Source organism: Sturnira hondurensis, unplaced genomic scaffold, assembly GCF_014824575.4.
Source record: "Sturnira hondurensis isolate 20B ecotype Veracruz unplaced genomic scaffold, ASM1482457v3 Scaffold0000256, whole genome shotgun sequence".
Classification (NCBI taxonomy): domain Eukaryota; kingdom Metazoa; phylum Chordata; class Mammalia; order Chiroptera; family Phyllostomidae; genus Sturnira; species Sturnira hondurensis.
This window is the reverse complement of record NW_028072887.1, coordinates 1,195,935-1,217,921: the sequence shown is the minus strand read 5'-3', so window position 1 is coordinate 1,217,921 and position 21,987 is coordinate 1,195,935. Positions and strand designations below refer to the sequence as shown.

At 45.7% G+C, this 21,987-nt stretch overlaps 1 protein-coding gene across 4 annotated transcripts in view; it reads right to left on the bottom strand.

Moving 5' to 3' along the window:
* MGAT5 (alpha-1,6-mannosylglycoprotein 6-beta-N-acetylglucosaminyltransferase) overlaps positions 1-21,987 on the bottom strand; it is a 358,323-nt gene that overhangs the window by 301,498 nt on the left and 34,838 nt on the right. For 3 of the 4 annotated variants that reach the window (XM_037068662.1, XM_037068737.1, XM_037068872.1), the window contains exon 2: positions 5,951-6,000. The exons of the other annotated variant lie outside the window; for it this stretch is intronic. The gene's annotated coding sequence lies outside the window, so the exon portion shown is untranslated. The remainder of the gene's footprint in view (positions 1-5,950; positions 6,001-21,987) is intronic. 4 annotated transcript variants of the gene reach the window in all.

Below are 21,987 nucleotides of genomic sequence, written 5' to 3'. Positions count from 1 at the left end.
TAGCATAAAACCCGCTCTCGGAAAGGTCGGGATGGGCCTCCCCAGAGTACAGGGCAGACACAGAGCGGAGACCCACCCTCCTGGGTCCGGCCACTCCGAGGGGGGTGGGGGCGGGGGACCACAGAGTGGGGGGGCGATCCACAAAGGGTTTCTGGTCTGTGAAGAAAGAAGTGCCAGAATTGAGGGTAAGTGTTCTGGGAAATTTTGTAACAATTTGATAGGGTAATTTCATGGTTTTGAATCTAATAATAAAATTAAAGACTTGTTACTTTGAACTTTGTTTTCTTGTATTTCATTTTTCTAGTGATTGATTTTTATTGTACCAAACCACAATGGCTTAGAATTTTTCACAACTGTTCAGTTACTGTGAGCACCCCAAGTCCCCAAACTCTTCAGCTAAATTCCCAAGGCTACGACACCCCCTTCCCCAATCCCTCCCGCCTCACCCTCACCAGGGCTCCCCTCAGTCCTCCTGGCTCAGCAACTCCCCCCACCCTTCCCTTCACAGTGGAGTTTGTTAAATGGGGGTGACAAGCACTCTGTGGGCCCTTCTGATGGAAGTGTGCGCCTCGGACACTGGTGACTGTGAGCCAGCTTGAGGCTCGGACCAAAACAAAAAGTTAAGTGACTCATCATCAGTCATTCATCAACACAGCTAAAATACCATGGACTCTGGTCCCAGAAAGTGGCTGCGGTGAAGACCAGAGACCTGTCCATGGGTCTTACCTACATTAAATAACCTTAGCGGAAGCCTCAGTCTGCCTGACAGATGCTGTCTATTCATCACCCCAAACCTGAAAGGCAATGTGAAATGGCCTTCTCCTCCCTCCTCCCTTTCTCCATGCGATGGGCACGCATGGAGAAATCCCACACTGGCTTGGGGAGAAACGAGCGGCCACTCAGAGAGTGGGCTGCCTGCGCGTGGCAGTAAGTGCGACCAAGTGTTATGGAAGAGAATGAGATGTGGAGATGGCGTCCGCCCTGCAGAGCAGGACTGACTGATGCCCTTTACCAGGGAGTCCGGCACTAGCTAGAAAAGAGAACTGAAACTCACACACACCTCCCTGAGACTGAATGGGGAGAAACACAGATGGCAAGAAGGGCCATGACTTAACAGAATGAACTTAACAGAATTGTTAATGACTTAACAACCGGCGGAGGTAAGGGCGGACCCACACAGCACCAGCCCTCCTCAGAGCGTGGGTATGCTGCCGCTTCATGTAGGTCTGGGTTCCGGGTAGACCTCACTTTTTAGAATTTATTGGGACAAAACGACAGTAACTTTCACAGAGGCCCACATAAGCATCTCTTACAGTCAATAAGACGAGTGATTCGTGGGATTAGAAAAGCAGGGAATCTAGGGGAAAGTATGTGAGTATTCTAGTAAGTCTCTGAGTATGTCTGGATATCGTTCGTCTGGTTATTGGACATATTTAAAAATTCTTAAATACTGTTTTCAAGCAAAGCCAGAACAGATGCAAGATGTTGTTTTGGAACCTTGTGCCACGCACCGGGAATTCTGACTAGATCCAGTCCAAACCGGGCAGGCCCGAGAAGACGGCTGCCCTGCTGCTGCACACCTGGCCTGGTGACAAGGCAGTGGCTCTCCACGGCCCTGACCGCTGCCCCTGCGGCTCTACCTTCGCCTTTCCCCAGGCCAGGAGGGAAACGGGGTTGACTCCACCGTGCTCCTCTATAGATAGTGGGCCATGGCTATCTACAGTCTGAGGGACTCCAGGGNGAGAAACACAGATGGCAAGAAGGGCCATGACCTAACAGAATGAACTTAACAGAATTGTTAATGACTTAACAACCGGCGGAGGTAAGGGCGGACCCACACAGCACCAGCCCTCCTCAGAGCGTGGGTATGCTGCCACTTCATGTAGGTCTGGGTTCCGGGTAGACCTCACTTTTTAGAATTTATGGGGACAAAAGGGCAGTAACTTTCACAGAGGCCCACATAAGCATCTCTTACAGTTAATAAGACGAGTGATTAGTGGGATTAGAAAAGCAGGGAATCTAGGGGAAAGTATGTGAGTATTCCAGTAAGTCTCTGAGTATGTCTGGATATCGTTCGTCTGGTTATTGGACATATTTAAAAATTCTTAAATACTGTTTTCAAGCAAAGCCAGAACAGATGCAAGATGTTGTTTTGGAACCTTGTGCCACGCACCGGGAATTCTGACTAGATCCAGTCCAAACTGGGCAGGCCCGAGAAGACGGCTGCCCTGCTGCTGCACACCTGGCCTGGTGACAAGGCAGTGGCTCTCCACGGCCCTGACCGCTGCCCCTGCGGCTCTACCTTCGCCTTTCCCCAGGCCAGGAGGGAAACGGGGTTGACTCCACCGTGCTCCTCTATAGATAGTGGGCCATGGCTATCTACAGTCTGAGGGACTCCAGGGCACTTCCTCAGAAAGAGGACTCAGATGCAGCACGGACGCGCACCACAGGCAAAGGGCCAGGAAGGGGACAGACATCCCTCGGCGGACCACCTTCCCAAAGCCTGTGGTCACTATCAAGCTGGCTCAAGAGCTTGCTCCTGCCCACTCCTGCCTGGCGAACTATACACTGGGCCTCGCTGCACAGCACCCAGACAAGGCCAGACACTCCCACTTCGTAAGATGTCACTAACGGCCAAGCACCACAGGCAGAACTCTGAGCACTGGCAGTGGAAGGGTTTCATTTTAATCACTTCTACAACCTGTTGTCTAAACCCCCAGTTCTGTTCATGCCTCTTCCAAGATGACTCATCTTTGACATCAACAGGAAAACATAATTAAGGCCCATAATCTGGATTTGTTGATTAATGTATTTCCATGTCAGCACTTCCAGGATAAAAATACAGTCCTGTGCCGTATGTAAGCCACTAAGGTGGCTTACTTGGTTGGAACACTGTCCCACGCATCCAAAGGTTGCAGGTTCACTCCCCGGTCAGGACACACCTGGGTTGCGGGTTTCATCTCTGGTTCAGCACATGCAGAGGAGGTCAATCAACGTTTCTCTCTCACATCAATGTTTCTCTCCCCCACATGTGTCTCTGTCTGTCGCTCTCTCCCTCCTCTTTATTCCCAACCCCCCTTTCTCTCTCTAAAATCAGTGAACATAACCCTCGGGTTAAGAAGAAAAGTTTAAAATGTCCCAGCTCAACATATTACATGTTCATGATGACGCTGAGGCAAACAAACCTACTGCGCTGCCAGCAGGCGAAAGCGCAACACACACGATTGTGTGAGCACATAATACTCGATGGTAACTGGCTGGTTTATGTATTGACTGCTCTTCACATTGTTAATTTAGAGGGAGTACTCTTCCTACTTATAAAACGTATGCCGTGTCATGCCCGCAGTAGGCTGTGTTTACCACGTCTCTCGATTGCATCATTTTCTTTTGTGCTTGACTTAGTGTCTTACTGTTTTGTACAACAATGTGTTGTACAAGCTTATAGCCCAGGAGCAATAGGCTAGACCACCTAGGTTTGTGTACTATATACTATGATTTTCACACAATTAAAAAATCGCCTAGCAATGCATTTCTCAGAATGTGTCCCCATCATTAAGTGACACATGACTGTAAAATGAAATCAACTTCTCTGCACTTTTTCTTCTTTACACTCACTTGTTCAGCTCATCATGTTGCCACACGCCAGGTTCTGTGCTGGCCCCAGTGGCATGAGGGGCAACAGGTCCAGTCCTAGCCCTTGGAAAATTTACAGTCTAAATAGAACCACAGTGGGTAAAATGTGTTCCAATTTCATCCTGCCCTTTCTCCACTTTCTTTGGTAGTATTTGTTCACATGACCTATTGGGGTAATTTTGGTTTTAATTTTACTTTTTACCACAAACACTGCATCTTTCTCGTCCAGTCATGTGTCAAGAAGTGAAGCTGAGAAACTGGTTCTTTCTGAAGTTACTACTTAAAAGTCCAGGTAGAGGATCTACCATCCCATGTGAGGAACACCTTCTACCTCAGCTTTCTTCCATCAGTTACCACAGGCTCTACAGCAGTCAGAGCTAGAGTCACTTGTTCTTAGAAACCAATAATCTTCTAACATAAACTGGCTCACGTGGCTCCACACACACCCAAGCACAAAGCCAGAACAACTTCTCCCTTCCTCCGTCAGACCACGATTTTACAATACGGGAGAACGGAGAGCTGTTTCTCTACCTTCTGGAAGACCCAGCTCTTTCTACTCTCCCGGAAGTTGCCAAAGTATGTAGAAGCCATGTGCTTAATGTTCTGAAGGCTACTTAAAGGGTTATAGGAAATGCAAAATCATCTGTGATGTGGCTTTCAAGCTATAAATGTCAATGACAGCCAAGTTGGCTACACTGGGAACTCTTGCAACAACAGGTTGAAAACAACCCAATTCAATTGGTCTGGAGGAGGCTGAAAGACAGCTGCTCTTTCGGTAGTTATTCCTAAAGGAGCCAAGAGGCCTCTCCAAGGGCAGCTAGGTACGGTGTGCTGAGGAGGGGAAGGTGACAACATATTTGGTGGCAGACAGACAGAGCCCAGGAGTGTCACACGACACCAACATGTCTGCCTGCTGGTGAAGCCTGTCAGCCACACACATGGCAGAGCTGAGAGCGGGAGGGAAGTGCAAGTACCAGCGTAAAACCACTTCACAGCACAGGAAAGGCAGAAAGATGCTCATCCTTCCCACAGCATCAGCCAGAACAACTAGGTATCAGGGACCAGAGACCCAGCTCCGAGTCAGCAGGATGTCACCCTGCCACCTCCGGCTGCCATGCCTGACAACTCCTGGAGAGAGTGAACAAATGTCCCCATCGGCAACACTAGACTAATTTCAGGACAGCCCCTTGAAGGTATTGTTCAGTTGGTCAGTGTCTGAAATAAAGTTCCATCTCCACTGAGTGGTGTGTGTGGTGTGTTCATGTGAGGAAGTGGGGTGAGGAAGGGGATGGATCATATATGCTTGTTGCATCTCAGACAAAAATCCCTCATCTTTGGGGATTTGAAACCCCTTTGAGGTTTTAAAGAAGACACTTCCTGTTTTTCTGGTTTCTTCCAGCAGGACAGACTCTCAAGGTGACAGCTGGAGAGCAGCCTCTGATGAAAGTCACATAGTCACATAATTTTCTAGCTCTAACATCAAGGCTTTCGTTCACATCAGACATTCGTCTGCTTGTGAGTTGCTGGCAGTTTTTAATCCTGTGATGTTAGAGACAAAGTTTGTTCAAAGACCCACACACATAAAAGAAATAAGAATTAGGAATATTTAATGTTTCTTTCTGTTGGCCCTATCACCTTGACACCCAAATCCTATCAGCCTGTGATATCCAAATATTCTACTCCCAAGTTGAATATCTCATTTACCAAGGTAACTCTGAAGGGTACTCTGAGCAGTGAGTGGTTTCAGGCACTGCTGACTATTCAGATGGGTAAATAAGGAAGTATTTAGCAAACTGCTTCCTCCAAAAATTATGTTCATGACTAAGGACTTGAGGAAAATGTAGTCCTTGAGCAAGTTCCTTGATACAGACACAGTTCAGTAATTGTGCAATCTTGAGGAGTCACCCCGTCGTCCACTGACTTTTCTTATATTCACATTCGTGACCCTCTGTGGTCTGGGTCGGGCTGCTCTGACAGGGCCAGCCCTTCCATGTAAGAGTAACTAGCCATAAACAAGATCAATAAATGTGTTTGATGGTGGCTGGATAAAGTAACAAATGCCTTCTGCTCCAATCACTTTACTAATTCTAGACAGATGAAATGTCCCTGCCCAATTATCACAAAAGACAAAGTCCACCAGGTTTAACCAGAGAGCCAGAGGTGTCCTCTAGGGATTGGGTTACACTGGCAGACTATAGTGTATTTTATGGTTCTAAATGTTAACACCTGAGTCAACTACTTGGTCCTTTCCCTTCCAGGGTCAAATGTCCTGGATCTATGCTTAGTCAGGTAAATATTTGCTTACTACAGTACTTACATGGCCTGACTGATCCTCCTTTGAGGTCCACTTTTGAATAGTGGTCACTCCTGAAATCACAAGGACAAAAAACATTTTTAAGTTTCTCTTCTTTAAGGACTTGATTCATTGCAAACAGGCTGTCTAAAAGCTTCTATGAACCTTGCTTCTTCCATTTTGGAACCCAAATGACTTTAAATTAGTCTCCCCCGAAAAAAAGGATACCTAAAAATAGCTAGGTGGGGGGCCATATCACTTCAACATCTAGAGGCATTTGTCTAAAAACTTGTATTACCTCACGTGCTAGGATCCAAATTCGTCCATTACTAGTTCCACAGGAGTAAGGCTGCATTTGGCAAAGACAGAACATCTGCACAGAAGTGCTCTTTGTTCCGAATCTCAGGAGGCATTAAACCAAAGCTTTTACCAATACTAAAGCTTTCCGGACTCAACTACACTAATATATATATACACACAGCCCCAACTATATTTATCCACACAATTTTAACAACAAATAGGTCTGTTATAAAAAACTAAGGAGTTTGCAATATCAGATAAAGCCAACTGAATCATACGCCTGTTCATTCAAATATTAACAGATTACTCACAGCCACTTTACCTTGAAGAACAGAACCCCCCCAAAACAATGGAAAGACATTTTAGAAATATATCTACTATGTGCTTCTATACAGCTAATATTTTCTCTCTAAAAACAGCTTTATAAAAAAAGAAAAACATGTCCTTTAACAGATAAATACTGTGTGTTTCTGATATTGTGAAATCTAACAGCAGAGAATTATAAAACTGAAAGAGCTCAACAGGGAGGGAAGCAAGGAGAGGGAGGGAGAGGAGGAGGGAAAAAAATAAAAGCCACGCGGCACAGGCCCATCTGCACGCTGACTGCCCACAGGTCTTCTAAGACTAACCAACTGGTCTACCTTCTATTTATGAACCTCATGTAAGAACATGTACCATTTCCTACTGGAAAATGTCTGAGAGAGTTTTGTTATTTTTAATCCAATCCAGCCACTTCCCTCCTTATATGGTCTGTAGCATATAACAACTCTTCGCAGCATTAACATTTTGGTCTGTGTCAACAATCTCTGAGTAATACCAGAAGGTGGCAAACTGGGGCAACCTGGAAAAGCAGACTCAGCTCGCAGTCACTCCAAACCCACCGTTTCCACAAAACGATCTGCCCTCAATAAATGCTTACTAACTAAGTACGGCAGGCTGGAAGGGACTGAGTCCATGCCAGTGACCAACGTGGCTGCCTCTTCAAACCAGCTTCTGTTTAAAATAGTTCTGGGGCTAAAAGACTGACTTCTGCAACTAGATTATCACGATAGAGAAAAAGTTGCTAACTCCAAGAAGTCCCATTATCAAGATATATTTTGAGGAAAAATAAAAACAGATTCATAGATATAGAGAACAGACGGATAGTTGCCAGAGGAGAGGGGTTGGGAAGTGGGGCAAAAAAGGTGATGGGACTGAGTAATACAGACTGGAAGTTACAAACTAGTCAAGGGGATATGAAATATAGCATAGGAATTATGGTCAGTCATATTCTAATAACTATGGATGGTATCTGTTGGATACTGGGAATATCAGGGGAAACTCTCTGTAAAGCATGCAACTGACTAACCACTATACTGTACATCTGAAACTAATATAAAATAATATTTAAAGTTACACATAATTTAAAAAATCTAAAAAAACAAAATCCAAAACAAAACAAGAAAACCTACGAAGGCTTCCGACCAAAAGGGAAGTGTAGGTAGATATGCTTTGCTTCCTCACACAACCAAAAGAAGGATAACAACCGATCTAAAAACAAAAAACCACCACAACTACCAGAAAGCCAAACTACATGGAAGTCCAATAACCAAGGAGTTAAAGAAGAAACACTCATACACACTGGTAGAAGGGGCGGAGATGGACAGCTGAGGTGGAGAGGAGGAATAGCAAGGCAGTGGGAGAGAACACATGGCAAGGTGGTGGCTAGTGGACCAGGCAGGCAAGGCAGCAGCTGGCCCACTGGGCAGTCCCACATTCACATGCAGATAAACTGGGCGGAACAAGTGGGGAGAGAGACAGACTGAGCAAGCCAGGGTTCCATTGCTGGGAAAGAAAGCTTTAGAACTTCTGCCTGTAAAAACCTGTGGGGGTTGTGGTGGTGGGAAAAACTGCCAGTCTCATAGGATAGCCTGTTGGAGGGGACCGCAGGGTTCTAGAACATATGCAAGCCCACCCACACAGGAATCAGCAGCAGAAGGGCGCAATTCACGTGTGTGTAGTTGGGGACGTGACTGAAAGCCTGTGGAGAGCTGAGCAAGTGGCACTGTTCCCTCTCTCTCACACCCACCCCAAATATAGCACCACAATGCAGTAAAAACGGTTGCCCCACCATCGAGAATACCTAAGGCCGCACCCCTTACTATGTAACAGAAGAAAAGAGATAAAGAAATATGGTCCAAATGAAAGAATAGATCAAAACTCCAGAAAAAGAACTAAGTAACAAAGAGATAGCCACCCTATCAGATGTAGAGTTCAAAACAATGGTAATCAGTATGCTCACAGAAATAACTGAGTATGGCAACAAAATAAAGGAAGAAGTGAAGGCTATGCAAGGTGAAATAAAGAAAAATATAAAGGTGAATATAAAGAAGTGAAGGGAAGGAAACCGGGACTCAAATCAACGGTTTGGAACAAAAGGAAGAAACAATCATTGAGCCAGAACAGAATGAAGAAAACCAGAATTCAAAGGAATGAAGAGAGGCTTAGGAACCTTCAGGACATCTTTAAACGTTCCAACATTCAAATCACAGGGGTGCCAGAAGGAGAAGAGGAAGAGCAAGAAATTAAAAACTTACTTGGAAACATAATGAAGGAGAACTTCCACGATGTGGCAAAGGAAATAGACTTTTAGAAAGTCCAGGAAGCTCAGAGTCCCAAAGAAGTTGAACCCAAGGAAGCACACCCAAAGGCATATCATAATTCCATTAGCCAAGCAGCAAAAGAAAAGGAGACAGTCACCTACAAAGGAGTGCCCGTAAGACTGTCAGCTGATTTCTCAAAAGAGACCTTGCAGGTGAGAAGGGGCTGGAAAGAAGTATTCCAAGTCATGAAAAGCAAGGACCTATAACCTAGATTTCTCTATTCAGCAAAGCTACCATTTAGAATGGAGGGGGAAATAAAGTGCTTCCCAGATAAGGTCAAGTTAAAGGAGTTCATCGCCATCAAGCCCTTCTCATATGAAATGTTAAAGAGACTTATCTAAGAAAAAGATCAAACTATGAACAGTAAAATAACAAATTCACTATTATCAACAACTAAACTGAAAAAAAAAGACAAAAAGAAACTAAGCAAACAACTAGAACAGGAACAGAATCACAGAAATGGAGATCACATGACGGGTTCTCGGTGAGGAGGAGAAGGGGGAGGATGGGGGTAAAAGATACAGGGAATAAAAAACATAAACGGTAGGTACAAAACAGACAGGGGGAGGTTAAGAATGGTATAGGAAATGGAAAAGTTAAGAACTTACATGTATGACCCATGGACATGAACTAAGGGCAGGGTGGGCAATGCTAGAGGGAAGGAGGCTGCCAGGCAGAAGGGGATAAAGGGGGGAAAAAATAATGAGACAACTGTAATAGCCTAATCAATAAAATATACTTTAAAAAACTATGAAAAATATATATATAAAGCTATATTTATAAAAACAATCCTAAGCATCTTAGCCAACATCAAAAACACCTCATTCACCTGTAGTGGTATAGGCAAATAAAATGTCTCAGACCTAAGTAGTACCAACCTATACTTTCAGTGCTTTTTTTTCCTTTCTGTATGTTTTCATAAACACCTCATTTGGTACTTTATCTGGTGATTTCCCTTACGAGTACTTGGATCAAGTATAGGGGCAGTAGGTGGCATGAATCACGTCAGTAGTACCAGTTGTAAGATTCAAAAAATGTTCATGGTGTACCAAAAAAGAAAGTTCATTATTCTTTACCTCCTGCGATGCTTTCAAACCTGGATTTGTTTCTCTTTAGTAATACAATAATTAAGAACTCAATCTTGATTTTACCTTAAGAATCAGACAAGCTACTCCCCTCAGTCATAGGAAAACTACTTTATTATCTTAGCTGTATACATCAGCAAAATTCATGGTCTCCAAGGAACCAAAGGCCATCCACTTCTATCCTGAGCAAAGCTTTACTATCCAACTAATCTTAATATCATTTCCTACAGAGACAAAGATGCAATATTAATGGAAGTTTATAGCCATTTCTAGTTATATCTACAGACAAAGAAAATGTTGAAGGAAGTCCTTTCTCTTTCCTAATTTTCAAAACAGCAACACTACAACTTTCATCAAGATTTTTATCCCAAAGTATCTTTTCTGGGGATTAACACGTTCCCTCAACCTCTTCTTGGCCTTATGCTTTGATTTTCCCCCCAGTTCTTAATTACACCCAAACTGTGAGAGCATTTGGAAAGAGAGATCACAGGAATGCAAGTCAATCTAGAAAAAGAGTAGACAGCAACCACAGGGGGCAGGCAGTGAAAAAGGAGCTGGGGAAAACTGGAATGCCATTTCTGAGTAATATTTTTGCCTCTTTCATTTTATATTTTGGATAAAAGCTATTGCAAGTGGCCCCTAACATAACCTAATGATGAGCTCTGCACTCTAGGGTGGAATTCTACTAGAAATCTGTATTTGAGTTTCTTGCCTATACCCCAACCCCCTTTCAAAGCACCTCAAAAAGCGGGCAAGGGTAAAGCAAGTGTGTCCAAGACCACCCCTGCAGTGTCTACGCAGGAGCTGAAGACACATGGTGGCCAGTTCTAAACCTGTGGGTCTCACACTTCCCCATGCCCCCCCATGCCCCCCCATGCCCCCCCATGCCCCCCCATGCCTGTCAGCACTGGAACCTGCTGGGTTGATCCCTTCTCATTTATAGTCAAGCTTTCATCCCCTATCGGCATGTCTCACCAAATCTCAGAATCTCAGAATCTTGATGCAAAAACCACCATGGACATGACTCAAAGCAGGCTTTTTCCCTTGTTCCTTCTTTTCCATAGCCCGATGAGTAAAGGTAGCTGATTGAGAACACCAAAGCTGTCCCATGGTTATTAACATGAGAAAACAGTTGAAGGGATTCTAAAATATCTTCATGTCTACAGAAAAGATTTGAAATGATAAGATCACCTAGTGGTAGTCACTGGAAACAAATGGCCATGTTCACAAGCTTTACTCACTTAATCTTCCTTATCAAACATCAGATGGTCACATAGAAAAAGAGCCCATAATTACAATACGGGCTTCATTCAGCCTGCATCTGATGTCAGGCAGAGCAGCTAAATGTACCACACAGTGAAATTTTGCCCAGTTACAAAGATCTAGAGAGATCCTTGACGTCAGAACTCACACAATCTTCACCTTAAATGCATTCGGTTTCACCACACTTCACACTCTCTAGGACCTTTCCATGTCAGTGAGGTCTCTCAGCAAGCTTTCACTGAAAGCTTTCCAAAATATATAATCAAATCTAAATCTCTCCCATACTGCTCACACTGCCTGGACTCAAATACACTCACAAACTGTGAGGGCAACCGAGTGCCTCTCCAAGCCTCTGTCTGCTTGTGCTTACATCAGAGGTAATCACAGCGCATCAGTCAGAAATGGCGGCAGGATTCATGACCTAACACCACAGGTCCAAAGAATACAGCCGCCACATCAGAGGGGCAGCAAGCCCTCCAGAGATGCTAGCGATTATTATTGGGGTTGCTGTTTCTGAAAGAGGACAATAAATTGACAGCATAATAAAAGGACAGTTCTAGAACCAGAAGCCTGGAACCACAGCCACTGGGGGTGCCCGATGTGCTAAATTTTCATTTTGCTGAAGGCAGCAGTTTTGTAAGTTAGGTGTCACAATGACAACAACTTAGTGCCTCGGGGCCCAGAACAGCCTCACTTAAAGTGATGATGGTCCCCAGGTAACCAAGTGTGTCTGATCTACAAATGAGACAAAAAGTAGTCAAGCCTTATGATTTCCAAATCCATCACTAGGCTTGGGGTATAGAGGTACTTGTAGCCCACAAAGTTCATACGAGATTTTACCAAGATGGCAGAGGATAGAGGGCCAGGAGTGCTGGGGAACCAGATATCTAGGTTTGCAACTGGTTCTAATGTCCATTTACAACGTCACAAAGAGCAAATCACTGTTACAAAGCCTGCACACCACCCCAAACAAAATTCGGCATTTTCATTAAAATTATTTTTACAGGTACTAGGGAATTAATCTCAAAATTCTCTTTCTGGAATCATCCCCAAGTTACACCTGGTCTGTCCCTTAGCTTAAGGGTTCCCATCATGCAGGTCGGGAGCCAGTAGCAGGAACATCATATCTGGGGAGCTGGGATACAAAATCTCAGACCCCCACACTCCCCTGAGCCAGGCTAGCAACCCGAACCAGCCCTGCAGGACACTCAAAAGCAGGCTTAGGTTTAAGAACCATGGCCGATAGGCTAGTACCATGTGGACTGGGATACCACTTCAGACAGCTCTTTTTCTTAAAATACTATCTGGCATTTTTCTGTTCCTTAAAAACCTGCTATAGGATGATGTCAACTGTTCCTTTCTATTTTTAAATCCTCCTGATGAGGCCGAGGATGATTCACTCAGCGCCTTATGTGATCACTTAAATAAAACAGTCAGTCCCCTTCTCTGCTGCCCCTAATGGAAGGTGACTGCTGCTTGCTATTTCTGATGCAATTACAGCAACGATCCAGTAACAAAAGTCTGTCCTTTATCAACCTCCACAAAAGCTGTGATAGAGTTGTAATTATAATGCTCCATTCTCTTCCATAATGTGTTCAGAATTATGTATCCTTTGAAACTGATCATATCACATGTCATAACAAGGAAACACAGAACCCAGATCAAATCTGGTTGATTGTAAACAGAGATCAGAACTACAAATGTTCGGTAAACCTTTTCCAACTGACAGGAAACAAGTGCGCACTAACCATCTTGCTTTACCTAACGAATCTCAGGGAAACATGAAAAACAACTGATTTATGCTCACTGTGGGTCCTAAGGTGATCTCACAAGCTGAATGGTCTTATCACCAGACACCACCCATCATCTGATTATCAAAGCAGGAAGCATTAGGTGCTTTTCTTAAATAATAAATAACCCTTCTCTATACCTTTAATTTGTTGAAGTATGTCTTAATTCGGAGAAGTTAATTTCATACCTGCTGTGAAATCTCCTGATAAATTGAGAATACCAACATATTATTAATTTCCCTCTCTTTTTTGATTAATTTCATACTTACGCTGGGTAAGAAAGGTGAGATTAATGATGTTGGGAGAACAACGTTTAGTTCTTGTAAGATACTAAATCAACCTCAAGTGTTCGAGTAAACAGAACCCAGATACGCAAATAATAATGGAGACATCTCTAGGAGGTGTCCAAGGTGCCGTGCGAGTAAATGCCCAGAAACCCAGAAAGTGTTTAAGGTATAAATTCTAGTGAATACTCTTACGAGATGGGAGGAGAATAAAAGCTGGAATTCTGAAAACTGCAATGTGCACAGCTAAACTTGTCCCCTATCACTGACTAAAGAGTTGGTTGGGTTGGTTTATCACTACAATTCTCAATTTTCCAAGGGAGCTTCTGTGTATTTCTTAGTCTCTTCACACCTGGGTCTTCTCTCGGCTACCTCCGCAACCATCTCAGGACTCTCAGCTCGATACCCGTGAAGACACAGGTCTCCCTCATCTGAGGATATGAGGACACTGGGCACGAACTCAGTTTCACTGCATAGATTTAGACAGTCAGGGACCTTGGTGTGCATATGCTAATCCTAAACCGCTAACAATGCCTCCCTTAATGAGAGCCTGCTACGGGCCAAAACACTAGGAGTTCCGTGTAAGGTATCTGACATAACAGTTCTTTGAGGTAGTACTATTATATACATTTTGCAGATAAACAAACAGAGACTCAGAAAGCTAAATACTTTGCACATGGACCCCCCCCGCCCCGCCCCTTCATACAGAGCTGTCCAGCTCCCACACCACATTGCGTCCCTGGGACTCGGAGTAAACGGGGCCCTTTACAGCTGCCTAGACATCATTCCAGAGGAGCTGAGAGCTAGAGCGCCCTGCCCCAAGAAGCTTCCCTGCCTACTCCAGCTCCAACTGCCCACGTCTTTTTTGAAGTCCAACATTTGAATGCAATCTCTATGCTATTGAATACAATTCTATGCTATCAGATTTTCAGCTGTCCACTATATACCCTGTGTCTTAAATCTGCCCCCGCAGACAAGCCTGCCCAACTACGACAGATGGCCAGCCAGCTCCTACGTGCAGCCCTCAGCCATCTCGGGCCATTGCCTAGAGCAGTGCTCGCCAATGGCAACCCCTACCACACGGGGTTATTTAAATTTACATTCATTAAAATTAAATAAATTCAGCTCCTCAGACACTCTAGCCACATCTCAGGCACTCAACAGCTACATACAGCTAGTGGACAGACGGCACAAATGTAGACGCTGTGGCAGAAAGTTCTACTGGACAGCACTGAGAGGCGCTATTTCAAGACAGCATCTTTCCACCTAATATCCATCAACAGCGGTGGAGGAGGACAGAGCCTCTTTACCTCACAACTTTAAGGGTTGCACCAGATGAACGGTGGCCATACCTATGTGTCTTTAGATATCGTCTTTTCATGAAGAGCATTCCTTGAGAAATCACTTAGTAAATTCATACATAAAGCGAGCAGTCTGACCAGACAGAACAGAAAGCATCAGAAATGAGGGGCAATAAGAAAGAATCATCATAAGACCTTCCATTCAGCAACAACCACACTGTGCAACTGCAGGTCAGGAGTCACCAGGAGCGACCACACACACACACACACACAAGTGCACCGCCACCCACGCAGGGCCTCCCTGAGGCACATCCTCACCAAGGCTCTCTCCGAGGGAGCAGTTGATCTTTGCTATTTCTCCTTGGCAAGACGAAGTCCCCAAATTTGATCTCCTCTTTCTAATTATTAAAGAAACCAATGCCAAGAAACCACCTTTTAAATCACTATTTCCTACCCATCACTCTCACTTAATTGTATCGCAGGAAGTTGGATAATTAGCGATGAGACAAGTTCTTGGTGACAGTGACAGTCTAGCACAGCAGGCTAGAAAAGAATCTCAGTCCTCCTGGTCTCCTTGGTGACACCTGACCTGGAAAGAGTTACTTAAAAGATTTCCAGGAATTAAAAACCTGAGAAACTCCGAGTACGAGTACAGCTCCTACTTGGGAGAGGAGCCTGCGGCCCCGACAGTTGGTTGCTACTGGATTAGAACAGCCTCAGGTGGCACACAGTGGTGAAGGGACAAGGTCACTGAGGTGATGATATTCCACTGTACAACCTGCAAACACCCGAACGTGCATTTCTTCTCTCCCTCGGTTCTTCATTGTTCTCCCCTCCCTCCCTGCTGTCTGTGCACCGGGAACTGAACACTATGCCCAGGATGAGACAGCCCTCACGGCTGCCAACACTCGTCTACAAAGCAGGGGGTTGAAGTCTGAAAGCCACCTCCACTGCCAGCTCCTTTAGGTAATATCAGAAACCCCTCGATGGTCGCAGACTCAGACTGGTATACAGGTCAGACCTGGGCCCCGTGCACCACCGGGGTAAAGTAACAAACAGTTATTTTGTAAAGCTAGGACAGGAAATCAAGGTGGAGAGCTTTCTAATAAATACGCCAATCAATTCATCTTTGTGGAGCTTGGAGCGATGATGAACTGACACATTCCTCCCTAGAGCCTATGGAAGTCATTTAATCCTGGAAAACCATGCCTCTCTCTTCTCTCCAAGCTCCCAACTCAGTCACATCAGGAACATTAATTTGCCTCTTCCCAGCATTACTCACCTTTGCTTAAGGATCAGCTGGATCACGAATCCTAATGAGTGGCCCAGCGTTAACCATTTCCTGCTCAATAGCTCACAACAATTGCATTGTCACCTGGTGGACCTTTCTCCAGTCTCATTCCCCCTCCCTCCCAACCCATTCCTGACCACCTACCAGATGAACCTTGGGAAACAACCCACCCAGGCCAGCCTTTCTCATTTGATTCAATACAGTGTCTTAGGAACCATCTCTTAGATCAAACCCTGGCCCATGAGGCCCTCCAGAATCAGGAAGGGCTGCTTTGCTCAAGCCAACCAGTCTACCTTTTCTACCTATTGTGTTCAGACTTTACCCGCCGCCAGTGCAGGCATACGTGGTTTTATTGTGCTTCACAGGCATAGCATTTTTATCAATCAAAGGCAAGACCCTCCACCAGCAAAAAGATTACCAGTCATTTTATTATAATACTGACTTTATTACAGTGGTCTGGAACTTGAAAATCTCTGAGTCATGTTGTCCATCCAGCGTACCCTTCCGTAACACAAACAACTACTCAGAGAAACTGCCCTGACCCAGAGTGCCCGCACCCTCTGGGGTGTGCGAACACCCATATCCAGACTGTCACTCCTCAAGAACAGGACACATCTCACACTACTTGCTATCTCTAAACAGCATTTTAGACCAGGATCTCACACAAAATTGACACTCTTGTAGTCCACTAAAAATAGTGTCTGTCCATGCTTGTAAGCCCATTATCCCAACAGTGGATTCAGTCCATGAGACCCCTTCAAAATACTGTTTGCACACCAGGAGCCCATGGAGGCTCTGTGCTGAGGGAGGGAAGCCAGGCTCTGGACTCAGGCTGCCTTGTGACTTCCAGCTCCACCGTCTGTCAGGCAAGGCCTGTGACCACCAAGCCTCAGTTTCACCTTTTGTGAAGCCAAGGTAGTAATAAATAGTACCAATGCCCCCCAGCTCTCTGCACATTAGAGACAAGGATAAAGCACTTAGCACAGTGCCTGGCACACAGTAGGCAGTCAATAAATGTTACCCGTACCCCCTTTACTCCTATTATCAGTAAATCTCCTTACGGCACATATAGCACAGTAAGAAATGACATGGTTATGGGAATAAAACTGCCGTGTACTCAAATCCCAACGGTTCAGATCCTAGCTGTGAGGCCTTGGGGAAATTACTCAACCACTCAGCTTCAGTATTTTTATCTGTAAAATGGGATAATAATCAACCTCAAAGGGTTAGTTCAGGAATTTAATGAGTAAATGTACCGAAAGTTCCCAGTACCTAGTCAGCCACCCCATTAGCGACATTTACTAAATATGACTGCAACTCAGTCCAAACACAAGTGGAAAGGAAAAGAACACCTGTGGACTCCCCACTCACATCACTGTCATCTCCTCCCCGTCACATTAAGCCCACAGAACAGGCCCCGCCCCTCCCAGGGCCCACACACAGCGGATGCAAGAAAATCACTTTGCACTGCAAGGAGACCCATTTGTGCATCCTCGTTTTTACCACTTTGCCAAGTTCCAAATATTCATATCAACTCATACTCACATATGGCAATAGTAAGGCCATTCCTGAGGGGAAAACACACTAGTAACATTTGTTGCATGTTTTAAACGAGTCTAGGACTGAAACCATCCTTACAAGAAAAGAGCCCAAACTGCTCAGAGAAAAAGCCAGATGTGAGATGAATGTTCAAACAAATGAAGCTGTCCAACCCCAGGAAAGGCCATCCCCACCAGGATCAGGCCCTTCCTGGGGAGAAAAATGAACTCTACTCCTTCAGGTCAATGTGCAAGTTTTTGAAACCTTAGAGGGCAAGTCAGAGCAGAGAGGCCTGGTGCCCTCACTCTCCCCTTCCTAGAAGTCACGTGCTTCCTAGATTCGGCCTCCTCAGAGCTGGAGTCCAGCGGCCCAGGAGGCTCAATGGGCCAATCCTTGGCTCTGATACCTCAGCTGCTGGAGGGGAGAGGAAGGGCAAGAAGCCAGCATCAGAGTTATATGAGTTACCAGGTAACCAGGTTCCCACCTGGTTGTGTCTTCTCGGTGAAGGTGTGACTCCACCAGGCTGAAAAATGACATCACTTCCTTCTTGCTCTGCCAGGCTCAGCCCAGGGCCCAGGGAAGGGCGCAGCAGCCCGCAGGCACCACTGGGCTTGCCCAGGCACGCAGGCTCTTACCCCAGTCCTGCTCAGTCAACTGATGCAAGCCCAGGAAGAGTGAGCTGTGCTTCACAAGAGCCTAAACTTCTCTAAGAGCGGCAAACACCGACCATCCCCAAATACTCCACACGGCTCTTTAACATCCATACTTCCTTAACCTCCTGACACCACCACCTCCAGCTGTCCACATTCTTTCCTAGCCCCACATGTTTGGGGCTCATGCTTCAGGGCTGGAAGGTGTCCCTTGCTAAAACTTGGAAGTCAGCTCCATGCTCCTCGCTGATGAGAGCTTGAAGTTCACTGGGATTTTTGGATAACACTAATGATCGGAGCAGAGCTGCAGTCAGCAGCCCTGAATGCTCCCTGACAAGCCCTATGCCCCAGTGCCAATAACTTTTACAACTGTTCTTTTTTGGAGGTACTATTATTTGCAGATTAAGAAATGGAGACACAGAGATAAAGGAGCACACATCAAGTCACAGAGCTGACAGGTGGTGAAGCCAGGATGTGAAGCCCAACTGTCTAACCTCACTTGTAACCTTTGTATTGGCCATGGAGCATCCAGCCACTCTGGACCATTTGTCCTTTCACTGTCCTTTCACTAGAACGTTGGGGGAAAGAATGACCTCTTAGGCCCAACAAACCATCATCAGGTGCTGGGTGCTGGGGAGGCCAGGGAGGACCAGCCATGTCCACCCCCACCTACAGCAGCAGCTGCACCCACCCTCCCCATCCGCATCCCTCTGGAACAGCAGAAATGGAGACTGAAACTCACCGTGCAGGCCAGGCTGCGCTGCCACACTGGTCAGCAAATGTGTTTGGCAGGTGTAACTCCACCCTCACGCCTGGCAAAACTCCACAGGACCAAGCTTAGGACTCCGCATTTTCACTCTGATACCATTTCGGAACCACTGCTACCCCCAACCTCCTTTCTCCAGAGTGGCAATTTTCAAGGGAGAGGGGTGTTAGAACCCACCCTGGGAGCTTTTGAAAAGATATGCCACCACTCCCAACAAATACAAAACAGATAAACAACACCAAAAAAATGCAGAATCTTCTGGAGCACAAACAGTAAGAAGAGGAGCTGGAAGTTGTGATGAACCTTCTCACTTTTGTGGGCCAGTATAAAGAAAGCCCCAGCCACCCTGTCATGGTTCAAATGATTTAACGTTCCACCTCCAGAGATTCATTTAGCAGGCTCTTTGCAAGCATACAAAAAGGAGTGAGGTGGAGGAGAGAGAGAATAAGACAGAAAGACAGAAAGACAGACAGATGGAAAGCAGTGAGGGAAAGAGAGAAGTCCTAGGGAAGCCTTTTACATGACAGTGATTGGAATAATGAGGCCCTTCACACATACACAATCTCTCTCTCTCTCTCTCTCTCATACACACACACACACAAACACACACACACACACACACATACACACACGCATTATGAGTAGCATTTAGACCAGCACTCTCCAAAAGAAAAATAATGCAAGACACATATGTGCTTTAAAACATCCTAGTAGCCACATTAAAAAGGTAAAAAGAAACAGGTAAAATTAATTTTAATAATGTGGTTTGTTTAACCCAAATACACCCCAAATTTTGTAAAACATGCAATTGGCACTTGGCTACCACGCCTGACAAATCAGGTTTCCACCGAGATGGGAAGAGAAAGAGGAAGGAGAGGGGTGGGAATAAGATCTGAACAAAGAACCAAGGGAATCTGACATCCAGGATCATCCATGACCCACAATCTGTGTTCTAACGGGTTAGGCATACTCAGCCTTCAAAATCGAACACGAGTACGTTAGCACTCTGTTAACTAAGAGTTGGCAGGTTTCACCATTTTTGTGCCCAAAAGTACCAGACCCACAACTGAAGGATGAGAGTCCGTTACCCTATGGGCCCCCAGTGATATGATGCCCAGGGGTACATCAGGCATGCCTGCCAGACACCAAGCAGGAGTCTGCACCCCTGGCTGCACCCACAGAGCTCAGGCCTCCGTGGGAAAAAGAGCTGGAGAACAAAGCTCCAGCCAAGGAAACAAAACAACAGGTCCTTCCCATCTAGGGGCTGAGTAGGGGAAACGGGACACAGTCAAATGACAGACAGAGAGGGAAGACAGCTTTACCACTTGTGGTGAGCAGAATAATGCCCCCACCCAAAGATGTCCTTGTCCCTACTCCCAGAATTTGTGAATATGTTACCTTGCATGGCAAAGGGGACTTTGCTATTCTGTTAAGGATCCTGAGATGGGGACATTATCATGGACCTAGGTGGGTCCAAAGTCATCATAAGGGTCCTAATAAAGTGAAGCAGGAGGGTCACATTCAGAGAAGTAAATGTATCACAGATGCAGAAGTCAGCACAATTTGATCATTTGCTTTGAAGATGAAGAGGGGCCATGAGCCAATGAACACATGGCCACCTTCAGAAGCTGGAAAAGGCAGGGAAACAGAATCTTCCCCTAGAGTCTCCAGAAAGAAAAGCAATCCTGTTGGCACCTGGATGTTATCCCACTGAGACCTGCTTTATGTTAAAACACAGAGTTTGCGGCCATTTGTCGCAGCGGCAGCAGGGCACTAAGACACGATTTACAGAGTGGTCAGGAGACACACGCGTCAATCGTGAGGACCCCTCAAGGTATCAGCAGTAGCAACTGTACTGTAGTATCAGGAACAGTAACGGCCACCGGTTACTGCGGGCTTACTAAATCTCACCCATCCTGCTAACTACTTCACAAACATCTTTGAAATACAAATTTCATTTTGGAATAACTTCAGATTTACTGAAAAGTCACAGAGATAGTACAAAGCCCCTATATTCTATTCACCCAGCTTCCCTGATGCTAACCTCTTACCCAACCATGACCCATTTTGCCAAAACCAAGAAATTAAGATCAGCACAATACCACTAACCAAACTACAGTCTTTGCTGGGATCCCACCAGCCTTCAGAGGAATCTTATCTTCCCATGAACAGTGTGGAGTAAGCACCACTTTAACCCCCACCCGATGAAGGAGGATGCTGGGCCTTAGTAAGGTTCAATCACTTGCTCACTGGTCGCAACAGTAAATGACAAGGCTTTTCAGTCTGATTCCTCTGCTTGACCCCTGCACTGTAAGCTGCCCTAGATATCACCGTCCTCATCGTATGGGACAGGAAACCTGACAGAAGCCAGGCACCTGAAGGCACAGCACCAGGAGGAGCTCAAGCCCAGATACATCTCACTGCAAAGGCCCCGCTCCAGCCACACCATTGTCCCCCCGACAGTGAAGAATGAGGGGCCACTGGGATTCATGGAAAGCTCCTGAAACCCATAAGAAGACTGGGGTGGCTGTGAGGGGAAAGCGGGGATCATGCCTTTGGAAACCACATAACTTGTTTTAGGCCCACTAGTAACCTAAGGGCTTCCTGGTGGCTCCCAGGGAGCAAGGAAAAACTCAAGAGTCCTTTACAGGGAGCACGTCTAGAGGAACACGCAGCAGAGGAGTTGCCATCAATAACCATCCTAAACCTAACTTACTTCAACCACCGGGAGCCATGCTCCGGAGCCTTTAAAACATGATTACAATAAGCTCCTTTAAAAGAGTCTTCTCCTTGGGGATCCAGTACCTGAAACCTTTCTAGCCACTAGATTTCACCACCTGAGCAACAAAAGTGGGAAGAAGAGCTGCTCCCACTGTGAGGTTGCTACCAACCTCACACAGAACTGCACACGGCAAGTGAGGCAGGAACTAGGGCCAACGCACCTGGATGGCCCGTAACAAGCCACCTTGTTCACACTCTCCTGGCCTTGGTTTCCTCTGTGGCACCCATGACCCAGCAGGCCTCTGGGCAGTGCCACAGAAACTGTGCAGCTGTCTACGCACAGGCAGACCTCGGAGATATCACGGGTTTGGTTCCACACCACCGCAATAATGCAAGACATAAGCTTTATGGTGGTGAAAGATCTTGCCT